The sequence below is a fragment of the Rhineura floridana genome, chromosome 13 (genome assembly GCF_030035675.1).
Source record: "Rhineura floridana isolate rRhiFlo1 chromosome 13, rRhiFlo1.hap2, whole genome shotgun sequence".
NCBI lineage: Eukaryota > Metazoa > Chordata > Lepidosauria > Squamata > Rhineuridae > Rhineura > Rhineura floridana.
The window spans coordinates 21,788,587-21,805,739 of NC_084492.1; the positions used below are offsets into that span (position 1 = coordinate 21,788,587).

Consider the following 17,153-nt stretch of genomic DNA (forward strand, 5'->3'; position numbering starts at 1 on the left):
CAGAAGAAGCAGCAGCAAATAATAAACATCATCCATCAAGAAAACACCCAGGAGATTATAAAAGTTTTCATTTGTCACCTCAATGAGAACAGTCAGTGATGGTGCCAACCTGTGGAGGACATTCCAGAGTTGAGATGTAAACTCTGTCTCTAATCACCACCAGACTCACCTCTGAAGTTCAGGCCCATGGAGCAGTGCCCGCACAGTTATTGTTATAGCTTATTTCAATACCTCCTTTTGGCCACAACGGCCTCCACAGGAGGCTCACAAAGGCCACCTATATGGGTTGCCATGAGGGAATACCTGATATTGACAAAAGAACTGGCAATATTTAGGTGATGTGTCTCTATGGGAGCTAAGATGACCCAAGAAGGCTAGTAGGCGATGGTTGGAAGACATGATTCATCCACATTACCCCTCACCTCTAGCCAGGAGGAGGGGGAAGTTGTCCATGTATGAAAATAACAGCTTGAGTTTGAGTAGTTGAGAAAGAGACAGAGAGATGAGTTTGGGCTCTATAAGCATTTTAGGGTGCTGGCTGTCTTCCTAGAGATATGGTGTGTGGGAGCAGTGAACATTGGCTGCATTTTAAATTGTGTCTCTCCTCCTATGTTCCACCTGGATATTACTAAAGAAATGCAAATATTACAAAACACCACTGAGCCTCCAGTGACCTCCTTATAAAGGGAAGCAAAATTAGGTAAGTGCTGTATCCCTGGCACTTCTCATTATGAGAAGTGAACACAATAGTACTACAAATGCCTATGCTTATTGCTTAATAAAGTTATTGATTCTGATTTTAGCATAGGCCAAGGAGTAACTGACAAGAGTTGAGGATTTTAGGGGTCTTCCATTTACCTGTTTTAGATTTTGGACATTTGCACATATTAAGTAATTGATCTGAGAATAAGAATATTTTTCAATTGTTACTTTTTTATATCAACAATACCTGAAAGTGTCTGAAGCTGATTTGGGGTGTGCAGTCTTGACCCAGTGCAACAATTAAATAGCTTCATCTTCTATATGACAACCCTGAACAGATATCTGAAGACAAATATCACATTTTTCCTTAACCTTCCCTTCTCCAGGCTAAATGTATCCAACCAATGTGTAATGGTTAGAACATCGGACTAGGACCTGGACTCAAATCCTCGCTCAGCCATGAAGCTCACTGGGTAACCTTGGACCTGTCACAGTCTCTCAGCCTAACCTACCTTACAGGGTTGTTGTGAGGATAAAATGGGTGGTGGGAGAACTGCTGTCTGCCACCTTGAAGGAAAAGTGGGATATAAATGAAATGAAATAAAAATAAAGCTCCTCATAGGACTTGCCTTCATGACAATTAAACCTTCATGTGAAGAGCCAATAGGCCACTAAATACCAGTTGCTGGGAGGCAACAGGCCTATTGCCTTCATCCTCTACTTTTTGGTCACTATGGGAAACAGGACGCTGCATGAGATGAACCTTCAGTCTCATCTAGTAGGGCACTTCTGATGCTCTTACCATCTTGCTAAGAATTGTTTTTCCAACAGTAATCAGATGCCCCTGGAAGTTCACAGGCAAGGCTTGAAGATGATGTTCATCCTCTGTTGTTTGCCCCATGACCACTATCAACAACAGGCATTCTGAGGCTTTCCGCCTCTGCAGGTGCAGGCTTCATATTAGCTGTCATGGCTAGTAGACCCTGATAGATCTGTCTTTTATAAATTTGTCTAATCCTTTTTTAAAAAAAAGCCATCTAAACTAATGGCCATCAACACATCTTGTGGTGGTGATTTGGCAAGCATGCAGGTATGATAGTTAAAAGGAATGACTACTAATCATGATGGCTATATATTTTCTCCAGCATCAGACATAATATGCCTCTCAATACCAGTCACTGAGAAAAAGCAGAAGAGAGTGCTTGTGCTCATGCCCTGCTTATGGGCATCCCAGAAGCATCTAGTAGGGGACAGCCCTTAGCTTAGTGGTTAGAGCATCTGCTTTGCATGCAGAAGGTCCTAGGTTCATTTCCTGGCATCTCCAGGTACGGCTGGGAGACCCCTTTTAGAAACCCCGGAGAGCTGCTGACAGTCAGTGTAGGCAATACTGAGCTGGATGGACCAATGGTCCAACTCAGTATAAGGCAGCTTACATTTGGAAACAGAATGCTGGATCAGATGGGTCATTAGTTTGATCTAGCAGGGCTCTTACTTTCTTAACACAGAACTGAAAAAGAAATCGCTGCTAGATTCTTATTGTGTTCCTTGTGTTGTCACGGTCTTAGGGTGGAGGTTGCAGACTACAAGCTAGCTGGCTGTTACTCCTCAGGGGGAGGGAGCAAAAATTCCTTCTCCTCAGCAGGGAGGACTCTTTCTGCCTACACTCTCCAACACATGCTGCTGTTGTTGCGTCCTCTTTGTGTCCTCCAGCCCCTGTATAATCTCCATTCCTGCAACAGGACGAATTGTGCTAGCTTTCTTGCTCTCTGTTGCCCTTTTAATGCTCAGTAGGCATCCAGGAGATGAGAGTTTTATACATCTATTAAATCAGCTTACGAGGAGGACAAGTGAGACTTATTGCAAAATGCAACACTATTTCATCATGTTTTCTATTAATTACATAATTTATGACACCTGACCCCATCACAAATTGATCAAGCTGATTGTTCTCACTTTCAGTAATGCATCAACATGGTTTACGTACCAAAATAAATGAAATACAACACATAGTCACACGGCATTCAATGCAATTAGAACACAGGGCAGGTCAACAGACATATAAGGTAAATATTAGGCTGCAAGCCTTCCTGCGTATTATTTGAAATCGGTGGGACTGATTTATTTCTGGGGGGGAAAGGATGTTTAGGACTGGGCTGTCAAATTCATGAACTCCCATACATAATTACAAGATCTTGCAAGACCACTGAGAAGTGTTTGTTAACTGAGTTTCAACAAAAGGCAAACATGGCAGATAGCTTAATAGATTGACTCTTATTTCTTCTGACTTGTGCACAAGCAAGGTCAATGCAGTTCTACACCAGTTCTCTTCAAGTCCACCCAGATTGTGACAGAGAGACTAGGTTTCTTGAGTGCACTTCTGAGGCTCATTTAGAAGATATTGACAGAAATGTATGACATATCAATATCCTAGGTTCAAGGTTTAGCTGCAAGAAGAATCAAGCCCAAACCTGCACATATTACCATGCCAAATGCCTTGAATGTCTTGCTCCTTAACCTTAAATTATTTTATATTTATTTATTTATTAGATTTATTAGATGGCCATCTGGCAGGTTGACCCGTCACTCTGGGTGACGTACAGTAATATATAGTACACTCAGTATAAAAGCATATACAGAAAGGTTAAAATCACAACTAATAACTGCCAAACCTGATAAAACCTAGTGCCCTGAATATGCTTGGTAATGAAGGAAACATATTTTTGTACATGCTCAGAGACAATTTTCTTTGTTACAACACTTTGCTACACTGCACTGAAGACGATATAATTTTTTTATTATATGACTACAATGCAATCCCCCCGTTTGGAGTTTTCTGTAATCTCTAGCTCTGCCCTGTTACTGCGAGGCCACATTCCTGGGCTCTGCCTAGGCATCAGATTTTTGTCTTTTTACAGAGTTGACAGGCCCACATCACAAGGCCTTGCCCCACACGAGTGTCAGGTAGAGCAGCCACTTATGCATCATTCACACAAAAAAGACAACAAATTTGCATGTGCCAATCTACATGCAAATTTAGAAATAATTACTATAATTTTAAGTAGAAATACAAGACGTCTCACCGTAGTAGGGAAGACACCTAGAAATGTGTGTACTGCTTGGTCTGCTGTCCATGTGCTGTCAATGGGCAGCCTCAAGGCCCCTGCCCTTTCTTCTTAAAATTATCCTTATAGTGGACTTGGCTTGGAACAGCCCTTCAAACAGAGGACTCTCCTCTGTAGAGTTGGAACATGCACACATTCAAATCTCAAGATTTACAATGTCAGACCCATCAACCCTTAACTCCGCACTACAGACACAAGATCACATTGCAGCTGTTATGGCCATAGTTCCATCCAGTGGCCCCCTCCAGACCTACACAATGTCTCTCTAACAGTGGTGAATACCAGACTGAGAAGAAGTGCAGAGAAACAGTCCCATTCTAGTGAACGAGGGGCTCAAGAGGTTGCCTGCATTGCATGTGTTGGCTAAGAGCCCTGGCTAGGTCAATCCTGCAGGAATGTCTCTTCTTTGAACTGTGTTATAACCACTTGGCAGCTGTGGCCTTGGGACTGCAGCTGTTCCGTGGGGCAGGGAGCTTCAGAAGGAGCAAGGACACCATGCAGGGAAATGTTCCATCAATAAACGGGACATTGCCGGGAAGGAGGCTGTTGCTAATCTTCTTGTGCCTAAGACATGCTAGACTACCATAAGACCAGTTTCTCTAGGACAGCCTTTCCCATCTAGTGGGCCACCAGGTGTTGCTGGACCACAACTCCCATCAGCCTCAGCCAGCATTGCCAATGGTCAGGAAAGATGGGAATTGTGGTCCAACAACATCTGGTGGCCCACTAGTTGGGAAAGGCTGCTCTAGGAAGACTGCATATCAATGAGTGTTCAGAGAGACACTCACAGGCTAGCTCCTCAGCTGCTCTGCTGGCCATAGATGTTCTCTCTCACCATCTCCCCAGTGGGAGTGACAGAAGCAGCTGGGCCCACTGGCGCTGCCAGCAGTTGCTTAGCCAGCCAGCACATCACTTTGCCTATTCATAAGTGCAGACTTGTGTTTTGTGTGCAGTGCCATCAAGGCAGAACTTTAGGGCAGAGGTCCAGGGCTTTACTTAGCAGAATGAGCTGTGAAGAGCCCCAAAAGACAACAGGGCTGACTTACCACATTTGGAAGGCAGTAAAGTAATACACATTACTGTCAAAAGAGGGGTGGCAGGTATGCCATTTGAGTCTAACACTGTTGAATGGAAATGAACTGCCTTTAAGTCAATCATGATTTATGGCAACCCTATGAATAGGGTTTTCATGGTAAGTGGTATTCAGAGGTGGTTTACCATTGCCTCCCTCTGAGGCTAGTCCTCCCCAGCTGCCTAGGGCCTGCTCAGCTTGCCACAGCCTCACCAGCCAGCCCCTTCCTTGTCTGCAACTGCCAGCTGGGGGGCAACTGGGCTCCTTGGGACAATGCAGCTTGCCCATGGCTACACAGGTGGCAGGGCACGTAACCCTGAGCCACTCACTGTGGGGGTGATCTTTAGCTGGCCCTTTACACCCAGGAGACATGAGCGGGGATTTGAACTCACAGACTCTGGACTCCCAGCCAGGCACTCCTCCCCACTGTTCATTACCCAACTGCAATTTAATGCACAGTGCCATAGCACATATCTATGCAGACATTACAGTGTGTGCATGTGGCACCTTTAGGTGCATATACAATACATTACTACAGTGCCGTGTGTGCCCATGCATATTATTTTTGTGTCATGCAAGCGCTTCTGTACTGAAGAACTCAAGAAGTAACTATGCCTTGGAAAAACACGGTGGTGGTATTAAATATTAGTTCTACTCAGAGCAGGCCACTGAAGTTAATAGACATGATTAACTTAGGTTCATTCATTTCAATGGGTCTCCTCTGGGTGAGACTTAATTGAATGCACCCCAACACCTACAAGTCAGCTTGGTTTGGTCCGAGTACTGCTGAAATGCTAGGGGGAAGTGGATGAGGGAGGCAGAAACAGAGGCCTGCCTTGGCTTACATCACCTGAAGCACTTCAGAACCCAGCTGGGATGAACTAACTACATGCGGAATGTATTATATGCTGGGCCAGGCAGGTTCCAGCAGACACAATCCAACACATTTTGATGCCCAGCAGCTTTTGGCATGAAAAAACACAGAAGAGAAAACAAATGAGATTTATGACAGCTGGATAACAGCTGGACAGATGGGCAACCTCCTGTAATAGGAGAAAGCACAGCCAAGAGGAATGAGACTAAAAAAAAAACAGGGCCAGGAAGTGGGGCAATGGGTGGTAACTAGAATGGCCACTTACGCATTGCTAAAAAAGAAATGCATCACACACATGCACAAGAAGAAGACAGAAGAAGGTACAGAATTGCATAAAATAGGTATGTGCCAATTTATATGAATAGTTGCAAAATGATAAATAGTTACTATACTTTAAATAGAAATAAAATACATCTCCACATAGTGGGGAAGACTGACCAGGTGACCTGTGTGCCTGCTCAATCTGCTGCCCAGGTGCTCTCTACTGAAGGGCAACCTCAGACCCCTGCTCTCCCTTCTTAGGGTTATCTTTAAACTAGACTTGAACTGAACAGCTAGCTTCTGAGTTCTCCAGAACTCTTCAACAGACTAGATGGAGGAGGGAAAAACTCAGCTAACACTGGAGTCTGTGAAGTAGAGCAGACTCTATGGGTGTTATCAAATGCTAGTCATGCTCAGAGTAGACTCACTGAAATCAGCTGACTTAAGTAACTTGTTTATTTATCACAGTGGCACTCTTTTGTGTATGACTTAGTTGATCTCACCCCATGGCTCCAACACCAGCCAGGTTGTTTATCATCCAGCCTAGCAGAGGTTATTGGAGAACTCTTAAACTTGCCCCCTATTTTGGTGACATTTTGTGTAGCCTAATAAAGGTATTGTTGTAAAGTGGACTTTGAAAGGAAAAGAAATGTGCCACTGTGTCTGTTCCACTAGGGCAACAGAGCAATTTTATCCACTTTAATTGCACAAACCCAAGTTCCTGGCACATGTTTGAATTCCTCCGGCAAAAGAGTGACAGTCTAGAGACCAAAGGCATAGCTGCCTCAGTCAAAGCAGCTGCCCTTTCACCAGAAAGCTGCCGCCACCACCACTGTCCTCCCTCCCTCCTCCCTCCCCTCCATCAGTGTTCTTGCAGCTGCTGCCATCTGCTGCTCTCTAACAGCATCACTGGATTGGGCTGATGGGAGCTGTAGTTCAAAAAAGTAACTTTTCCAAGCTCTGAGTAGAACCCACAAAACCATCTGGAATGGAGAAAATGATTTGGGCTCATTTTCCCCTGGATTCCATCCCACTTGATTCCTTCCCAGAATGCAACACAGTTAATTATGTCAGTCCAAGCCACTGTTTGCACTTGTTTCAGCTACGTAGATTTCAGATTTATAATTATTATTATCATCATCATTAAGTTTATTACCTGCCCTTCACCAGGAGGTCCCAGGGCAGGTCACAACAATATAGTATACATTATTAAAAACAGTTTAAAACAGATTACATTTGAAACTAGAGAGGGTCCTAAGATATATTATTATTATTATTAAATTTAACTAAATATTATTATTGCATTAGTCATAGCCCTTCAGAGAAAAGGCAACCACGTGAACCAACAGAAAAATACAAGACTGATCACAAACCAAATAACAAAGAGATTATAGCCTTTCGGACATTTCTACTTCCAGAGGGGTAGCCATGCTAGTCTGTTGCAGCAAAAACAAAGAGTTTTGCTGTGGCACCTTAAAGACAAAGGGTTGTATCCAACTAACCTTTACTCAGAGTAGATCCATTTATATGTACATAAGCTAGTTTCAGTAAGTTGTATCCAGTGCAAAACGCAAAGAGGGAAGCACCCAAAAAAGCTCCAGCCAAAGAGAGGGGGACCTTCGAGGTGCCAAACCAGCAAACAGCAGAGATTTGAGAATGAAAAATGTTTATTGCAGCCCAATGCGTTTCGAGTGTTGGCACAACCCTTTGTCAAGGGCAATCTGCAAAAGTGTGTTTGTGTATGTGTGTGTATATATATATATATATATATATATATATATATATATATATATAAACACCATTAAAATCAATTACAGAGTGAATTATAAAATATGAAAAGAACTACATACATATATCTCCTCAAAGCAAAGAAAACAAAACTCTGCATGATGCTGGCCAAACACTAAAATTAATAAGGAAAGGACAACCAAAATGAAACATAATGAAAAATGAACAGTAAAAACCTTTCAAAAACTTAAACTGGTTACACATGAACCCAACAAAGAAAATTAGTTATTGACTGAGGTAGTTTCAGTGGGTTGTATCCAGTGCTAGTCAGAGTTAACCTAGGTACATTAATTTCAATGGGTCTGAGTAGAAGTTAGTTACATATGACTCGATGGGTCTACTCAGAGCATAACTAACATTAGATAAACCCAAACAGACAAATTGGGAGAAGCTTTGTATCTGATGAAGTGGCTTCTAGTCCACAAAGGCTTGTGCATCAATAAAACCAGCAGACTTTAACGTGCCATGAAACTCTTGAAGATGTTTCTACGACTCCTCAGATTTTTAGAGCTGTAGAATTCGATTACTAGAATTAGTTGTTCTCATAGTGAATGACAGGAAGCGAGTATCCCACTGTTTCCCTGCAGCATTGAATGTTTGCTCTCATACATCCCAAAGTGACCACATTTGCAGGCAAGATATTGGACTAAGTAGCCCTTGATCTGACTCTACCAGCTTTTATATGCTTAAAACAAAAATCACCTTGGAAGGAAACGAAAGCCCATTTAGCTCAACTCTCTAGAACATAAAAGCTACCTTATACGGAATCAGGCATACCTCAAGTCTCGCTCAGTATTAACTGCACTGACTAGCAGCAGCTGTTGAGGATCTCAGACACAGGTCTTTCCCAGCTCTCTTTGAATGTTACAGAGGTTAAACCCAGGATCTTTTGCATGCAAAGTACGTGCCCTACCACTGAGCTACGTCCCTTCTTCATAGGCAGGGGCCACTTAGCAGCCCACCAGTTCTACAAAAGCCATTTTAGAACATAATGTTCTGTAGGAAGCAGCAAACAGAGTAACCATAAGAGAAAGAGGCTTACACAGCAAATAGCTCAAGGTACCTCATGTCAGCAAGCAAAGGATCATGCTGAAAGGAAAGGCAAAAGGAATCAACAGCTCCCAACCCTTAAAGAGACAAAATCATCAGTAAGAGTAAGCTCTGTGGTGTCATTGTCAGAAGTAGCTGGGTTCATTGGGGGTGGCAAGGGAGAAGACAAGATAGCCCAGCTTATCCCTTCCTACTACTTCCCATATTCCAGTGGCCAGAAACAACTTTTCAGCCTGAAAGCAGACCAGTGCTGTACGTGGGTGGGTCCAGAAGCAAAAAGGAGCAGAGCAACAGGTGTGACTCTTACCTTTGTACAAATAAAATGTTTCTACACCCCCCTCTCTCCATGTCGGTAATCATGAGGCATTATCACAGCTGAAGGACACATTCCAACCAGGCAAAAGAAGTTGAGGAAGGTCAGGAGAAGGGCTGGAGAATGATGTGGCCCAGGGAGATCCCCAAGAACCAGATAAAGTGGTCTGGAGGGCCACATTTGGTGCCAGGCCTGAGATACCCACCACTTAGAGTCACATCCACACCAGACATCTATTCCACTTTAAACAGTCATGGCTTTCCCAAAGAATTCTGGGAAGTGTAGTTTGTGAAGAGTACTCAGTGTTATTAGGTGACCCCTATTCCCCTGACAGAGCTCCAGTGGCCAGAGTGGTTTAGCAATCAGCCCTTCTTCCCAGAGATTTCTGGGAATTGCAGAGCCTCTCTAAACTTCCCTTCCATGGCACCCTCTGAAGTTTATAAACCTCTGGGAAGCTCCACCATTCCTCAACTGTAGGTTATTGGAGCTGATTGCTGCTGAGGCTACTTGCAAGTAAGCAAATAGCCTAGCAATTTCACCCTCCAATTATTTTATTTTTATATTAGATTGATTCTTAATTGTTGTTTTAATTGTTATTCTTGTGCTTTTGTAAACTACTTTGGGGGGAAAAACACTTCACAAAACGAAACATTGATAATGAATGAGTATCATCGCTAACCTAAACAACCTAAGAATAAAATTGGTTCCTTACTCCAAAATGTATGTATCCCCATAGGCATATCTGGTATTTATTTCTTTGTTTAGCAAATTTCTATACACAAGTGGTTCCTCAGACTATTTCCCCCCCATGGACCACTTGAAAATTGCTGAGAGTCTTGGAGAACCATGTAATGATTTTTCTGCTGGTTGAAGCAATTGTAATACACTGTGTTAGATGCTGCACAATTTTAATTGTATTTTTACGGACACACTGCAGACTTCCTGAACGAAGCTCATGGACCACTAGTGGTCTGCGGACCACAGTGTGGGAACCTCTGTTATACATCCTTCATTCGTGGCTCACAGGGCAGTTTACAGGCAAATACATTAAAACAATAAAACACACTTTGACAGCATTGTAACTTTATTAAAAAACTAAATCTTATCAATGTAGCAGTTATAGTGTGGTGTAGTGGTTAAGGTGTTGGACTACGGCCTGGGAGACCAGGGTTCGAACCCCCACACAGCCATGAAGCTCACTGGGTGACCTTGGGCCAGTCACTGCCTCTCAGCCTCATGAAAACCCTACTCAGAGGGTCGCCATAAGTCAGAATCGACTTGAAGGCAGTACATTTATAGCTGGTCTTTCCAGATCAAATCAATTGACCCCCAAAACATGGGTAAAGAGGTACATATTTCGATGATGCTGAAAATCAGATAGCAAAGGTGCCACATGCACCTCCAACAGGAAGTAATTCCACAGATGAGATGCCATGACAGAGAAAGCCCTACTCAGTGCCACTGCACACTGATCAGCTCCCACAAGATGGACAACAAGAAGGGTCTCACCTGTAGATCTTGAGGCCTAGGTAGGTTCATATAAAGATATGTCCATCCTATGCATTAAAATGTTCGATTGCGGCATCTCTCCTGCATATTGTTGGCTATTTCAAGGCTTTGAGACTGGTAACAATGGCTGCAAAGTGACAATTTGTTCTCACCCAAAGATAACTGGTAACACAGACTAAGCTATTCAAGCAGATGTTTGTTTTTTCTCCAGGAGACAAGAAGAAAGTATCCAAGAGAGAGGTACCATCAGGGATGTATAAGTACAAGAAATCTTTATGGGGAAAACACTAAAACCAGGGGGAGGGGGGAGCTCAAAGACAACCCAATGTGAACCCAGTATTCCGTGGAAACGGAATACTGACTGACTGATGGGGTAGGGGTGGGGAAGTGCGAAACTGGGAGGGAATGGGAATGGAGCGTGCAGAAGGAAGCTCTCCTCACACTGCAGCGTTTTGTTCTAAGTTCCACTTCTGCTTCCTATAGGCCATTAGGGGCTCCTTTCTTCTTTTGTTTCCCCCCAAGTATGTAGAAAATCACTACCTTATATATGGAGGGGAGCATTTTGCTTCAGACAGGTGGGCACTTCAGTATGAGGGTTTGCTATTATCTCGCTTTTAGTATTTGCTTTATCTTCCGACTGCCGCTGCTGTTCCCTTCTAATTTGGCTACTGGTGGTTTTTTTTAATCTATCTGCTTTTATTGTTGTTTTATTACTATCTCGTGTTGGGTATTTTATTGTATTGTTTTATTGTATATTTTTATCCATTATTTATTAAGCCTTTTCATGTATCGTTTGATAAGAGGTAGGAAATAAATAGATACCTTTATTAAAATTGCAGCATATGATTACTATTGTTATTTTGGGCTGGGGTTTTGTTAGGGGCTGGCCCAAGGGGCCTGAGCCCCAGGATGGGTTGTTTGCTCTGAGCCCCAAATCTCCTATCTCTCCCCCTCCCCTTTTAAAAAAACTTTACCTTACTTACAGGGTGGCTGGGAATACTGCAAAAAGCAAGGCAGGTAAGACCCCAGCCACCATAGGCATTTATATATATATAAATTCACATATGCAATTGTTATGCAACCTTTGCCAGGGGCCTGTGGCCCAGCTCCGGTTAAATCTCTTGCAACACCTATGTTATTTAAGCTTAATTTGAGTCGTGTCTCACTTAGAAATTAGCCAGAGGAGAGCCAAGGTTTAGTCTTCTAAGACAAGGGCTGCCAATGTGTCACCCATGGGTGGACATGTGCCTGCACAGGCCTTCCCTAGTGCCCACATCCCCTTCCCCAATGAGATGAGGCTTGAAACAAGCATTCTATTGTAGCCTGTATAATAGCTTATGGTGTGTATGCTTGGTTGCAGTGTGTGTGTGCTGCCTATAACAGTTTATCTGGTTTGCAAATGTGCCCAAGGTCCCAAAAAGGCTGGCGACCCTTACTTATTTGTGTCCCACCCTTCCTTTCAAAGGAGCCCTGGGTAGCACGAATTAAGAATCAGATAACTTTGATTGTGTGTGTCTTTCCCTCAGTGCTTAAAGAAAAGAAAAGAAAACCCACATAAAACCTCTATGCCATGGTTGGGGAACTTGTTAGACACAACGGAACATCCATCATCCCTGACAACTTGCCATGCTGCCTGGGGCTTATGGGAACTGGAGTCCAACAAACTTTGGAGGACCACAGGTCCCCAACTCCTGCTCTACACATTTAGGATTAACATGTAAGGTGTCTCAGAGCAGAAGGGATATAACGCCACCCTGGGCTCCTATTGGAAGGGTGGAATATAAATCTAATAAATAAATAAATAAATAATCAAGGCCAGTAGGAATACTAGCATCTGTCTTGTTTGAAACTAGTAATTGTTCATTTTATTTATTAATATATCTAGATTTTGTTTTTTTAATCTCATCCAGTCCCTAGAGCTCCAGGCAGATAACAATCTATTCGAAACATACAATAGCGGCCCATTTAAAAATGAATGGAAACTGGTAAAATATATCAAGAGTCAGCAGCAGAACTGTGCAACAGGCTTTTTGAAAGCGATGGCATATCATGCTACCGTCTGAGAACATAGCGTGTCTCCCCCTCACATGATCAATTCCCCATGGGCAAAATGTACTCTGAAGCCAACAGAATAAGCAGCCCATCATATTGGGGCTAATGGGTGTAGGTTTCTGCTATATTCATGTTGACATAGGATGCCCCACTGTATGGATGCAAGAGCCAGTCACCCCTTCCCTCAATATCTGGCTCTGTGTCTGCTGTTCCTCTTCTTAGTGCATTAGCAATTACGCATGTGTAGCGGACAGAAGTGTGGTGGGAATGTCTATCTCCCCACTCCTCTGTGCAGCAGCCGAGCAGTGCAGAGTTAATTTTTGGGAGAGTGAGGAATTTATTTGCTGAGGCACTTCCTTTCAGCTAACAATAATAAAAACTCCACAAGGAGGGATACATGTGGGATCTGTGCAACAGATAGAGGCCGGGTGACCCAGGCCAGGCCAAGAGGAAGCCTCCCGTGTTATCTGCTGTTCCCATTGAGTCTCCTTGGCAGGCTCTCAACCTGCAGTGGCTGCAGAAATCAAGATGTGCTTCCTTCCAAACAAAGCCAGCTCTCCCCAAGGTCTGTCTCTGCCATGGTAACCATCTCCTCCCCCCCGCCTCTGTATACACATAACACATGCAGTGTATGCAGGAGGCCAGATGGACACAAGTTCACACATGCTTGCATTCACAGACAAGCCATCTCCAAAGCAATCTTTAGCCCTGTAGCTGGGGTGGTCTGGCCCACAGCATGTTTGACTTGACGGAGTGGGGTTCAAGAGGTCCAGCTGCACCGTGAGCTCATGGAAGGGCATGCCCAGAGGCAGCCTTAGACAGCAAATGCTCTCACACAAGCCGAACATTTGACTTAGGAAAAAAATGGGTACTTGCTTTATGTTAAGTTAAAAAGTGAAGTCAGTAGTGTAACTAGGGCCATATTTACACCATGCATTTAAAGCAGTATTATTCCACTTTGAACAGTCATGGTTTTCCCCAAAGAATACTGGGAAGTGTAGTTTGTTCAGGGTACTGAGAGTTGCTAGGAGACCCCTATTCCTCTCAAACAGCTACAATTTCCAGAGTGGTTTAACAGTCAATCCCTCTTCCCAGGGAACTCTAAGAACTGTAGCTCTGTGAGGGGAATGGGGTCTCCTAGCAACTCTCAGCACCCTCCACAAAGTACACTTCCCAGTATTATTTGGGGAAAGCCATGACTATTTAAAGTAGAATAATAGTGCTTTAAATGTATGGTGTGAATGCAGCCTAGAGATTGCCAACACAAGTTCTTGTGCAAGGCACAATCAGACGGCACAGGTAAGATATAATTGGCCAACTCTAAAATAAAATACCAAAAAATAATTTTGGGGTGTTGAATTTGTTATCTTCCCATTTGGGGAAAAAATGCTACTTGGAGCTCAGGGATTTGTGATACAACAGGAACTCAAATGAGCAAGTTACTCTCTAACATATTAATGGGAATACATTTTCTTACACAACCCAGAATACTAATTTCCTCATATCAGTTGGTTCCTTTTGACAAGTCCAGTGCATCCCAGTCCCCCAAATGCCACAGTGATCAGAATTCCTCAAAGTTTGGTACACATTAGGAAAGTTGGGATGTTGGGCTCCCAAGTACGTCAAACAGCATGATAACCACAACAGATACGAGAAGCAGATAGACCAGGGTACAAAATAAAAATGAAATACAAACAAGCTGTACGGGTAAGGAAATAGAAATAGGTACTGTGTCTTAAATAAGTGTCACTCTCATGCAGTGCAGTAATCATTACAGTTTACACGCACCAGGGGTTTAAACATGAAACAGTCCTGAAAAAACAGAAACAAAGAGATAGGTAGGACTGCACACAAGCAAATAGCACATATACATGAAAAAAAAAATACCCCTCACGTATCAAAAATTATGACCTCCCAACTTCGACATTAGATTTAGGACCGGGGTTCAAATGTCTGTTCCCCATTTCTCCAGCAATCCTGTTGTTCTTCACACTCTGGTCAAGTAATTCCCCATAGAGATCCAGATGAAGATCCATGGGGGGGGGATGCAGGCCCGTTTCTCATTGCAATTTAGTGACTGAAAGTCAGCACCTTAAAACCACATACTCACCAATCCCAGAGGTTCAGTCCAGAGGCTAGAAATCCAGTTTAATCCTGAGTTCAGCCAGACTGTGATCAGCTGCCTTGGCTGGGTGTGTTAGCTAAGAATTCTCTTCCTCCGATTAAGCAGGGCAGGCTCAAAGAGTTTCCTTACTCTCTGGACACGTATGACCGGCCTCTCACTTGATGCTCCACCTCCCACAGAGTAGCTTTGGCTTCAACCATGTTAAAATCAAAGGGACATTTCCTGTCAGGAGTGTGCATAGAGTATGCTACATTTTTAAAACATCCTTTTTTAGCTCCCTCCTGCCATGCACACAGAGACACACTTTCCTCTAATAACGCTGTGCTGCAGACTGCCCACCAACATCGCAGCACACCTATTGGAACTCAACTGCCAAGCACATACTTTTGATGCCAGCGAGGTACAATATAAGTCACTTTGTTTCATGTAAAAGTAACAAACCCTAGAAAAGGAAAAATAAGACTTTCAGACAGATATGTCTTCTCCTGGAGTCACTAGTTATCAGTGAGGGGGCCTCTTCCTAGATGTGTTGAGAGAGAAAGCTGGTGCATCAAGGCCAAACTAGTGGCAGCCATGTTTGTTGTTCACATGTTCTGCCCTTTGTCCTTCCTGCTGCCATGACAGATTTGCTTGCAGCCTGGTTCACTTCTGGTATCCAGCTGGGATAATGGTGCCTGAAGAGATGGAAGGCAGGGAGATAAGGCAGAGGATAAAGCCTCAGCTAACTTCATCCATGTACCTCTTTTGATCTGAAAATCAAAACTGCCCTTCCACCACCACCATTTTACACATGAACAGACAACCGCACGAACAATCACAGTTAGTTTGACCCAAAATGTTGTAATTAAGACACAGACCCTGCTCAGAGTTTTGTGATCTTCATCTGAGGAGAACTGAAGGATAAAAGGAAGGCAAGAGTCAAAAGCCAACATGGCTGCCCTGCTGCTATTTGTAACACAATTATGGCCTCTTCATTTGATTCAGTTATGTTTTTATTATTATATTAGAAAGAAACGAAGGGGGCTGTTAATCCCTTTCAAAGGTGCATTATATAACTCAAAAGGAAATAAATAGTCAGGAGAAGCTAGGGCATAGGAAAAGGTTAGCACCCCACGTTTTCACAGGGCAAGTGACATTTCTGCTCCAGTTAAAATATTTGATACTGACTCAGATGCAAAAGCATAGATTAGAACTATAATTACCCACAGTGGTGCCATCAGTGCAGAAGAGATGGGTGCAGAAATCCAACTCCCACTTAGCAGAATGAGGAGTGCCCCACAAACAGCAAGGCTAGCTCGCCACATTTTGAAGTTTAGTAATAATTACCATCTAAAGAAGAGCTCCCCCCCAAAACAATCAAGTGTTACCTAATTACCTGAAAATTGCCACTGATTATCCACTGGTATGTGTGTTCATTTTTCCCTGACCCACCATAAGACTCTGATCAAACAGGTTTCACTCCTTCAATCAAACTAAAAAAAAGAATATGCCTGAACTACAAATATTTTTTATCTTCTGAACTTTCATATACAGAACATTAAGTGCTGAAGGTGTGACCTTAGGAATGGCGGAAAGCTACTTTTCCAATTTTGGAAACAACAGTCATTTCCTCTCCTCCCCACTCTCGCCTTCACTCCACCAAGATACAGCAGTGACAGCAGGCCTGGATGGAGACTGGAAACTCCCCAGTAATAAGAAAGCATAGTTATTGCAAGAGAAAGAGAAGAGCATCAGGCATATGTAAGGAGAACAAGTAGGGTGGAAAGTCAGCTTCGTAAGAGACTTTGGAAAATGTCGTTGCTAGAAATTATCAATGGTCAGTGTACCTTTCCAACAATATTGTTTCTCCCTCCTTTATTTATATTAAGAATGGGGAGCCTGTGCCCCTTCAGATATTGATGGATCTTAACTCCCTGCAGACTCAGCCAGCAAAGCCAATGGTTACGGATAATGGGAGTTGTAGTCAGGGTGTTGTTGAGGTTGGGGCTGTACAGGTGCCCTGGTGGAGCCAATTTGGTGCTCATACTGGTATGCCTGCATAGCCCTGCCCTTGCTGCCACTCTAATTGTCCTGGCTAACCCTCCTCGGAATCAGACTTGGTATCACTAACGTGTTTTTCTCTGTTACCTTTAATTCAAAACTTAACACTCAAGCGGTACATAGATCAAATTACAAATAGGACAGGTTTTTATGTCTCTAAAGGCATTTCTAGCCATGGCTACTCAAGCAAAGATGTTGTCACAACAATTTGACATGCCTCCTGAGACTCCTTAAGTAGGATCAGG

The 17,153-nt window shown here is 43.2% G+C and overlaps 1 protein-coding gene across 3 annotated transcripts in view; it reads right to left on the reverse strand.

Annotated features, from left to right (window-relative positions):
* Positions 1-14,950, reverse strand: part of RIPOR1 (RHO family interacting cell polarization regulator 1) — a 114,621-nt gene extending 99,671 nt beyond the window's left edge. The window contains exon 1 of one of the 3 annotated variants that reach the window (XM_061594452.1): positions 14,854-14,950. The gene's annotated coding sequence lies outside the window, so the exon portion shown is untranslated. Of the gene's footprint in view, positions 1-8,596; positions 8,658-9,176; positions 9,401-14,853 lie in introns of those variants that run through there. The other 2 variants (XM_061594451.1, XM_061594453.1) reach the window with 2 other exon arrangements.
* Positions 14,951-17,153: the final 2,203 nt, after the last annotated feature.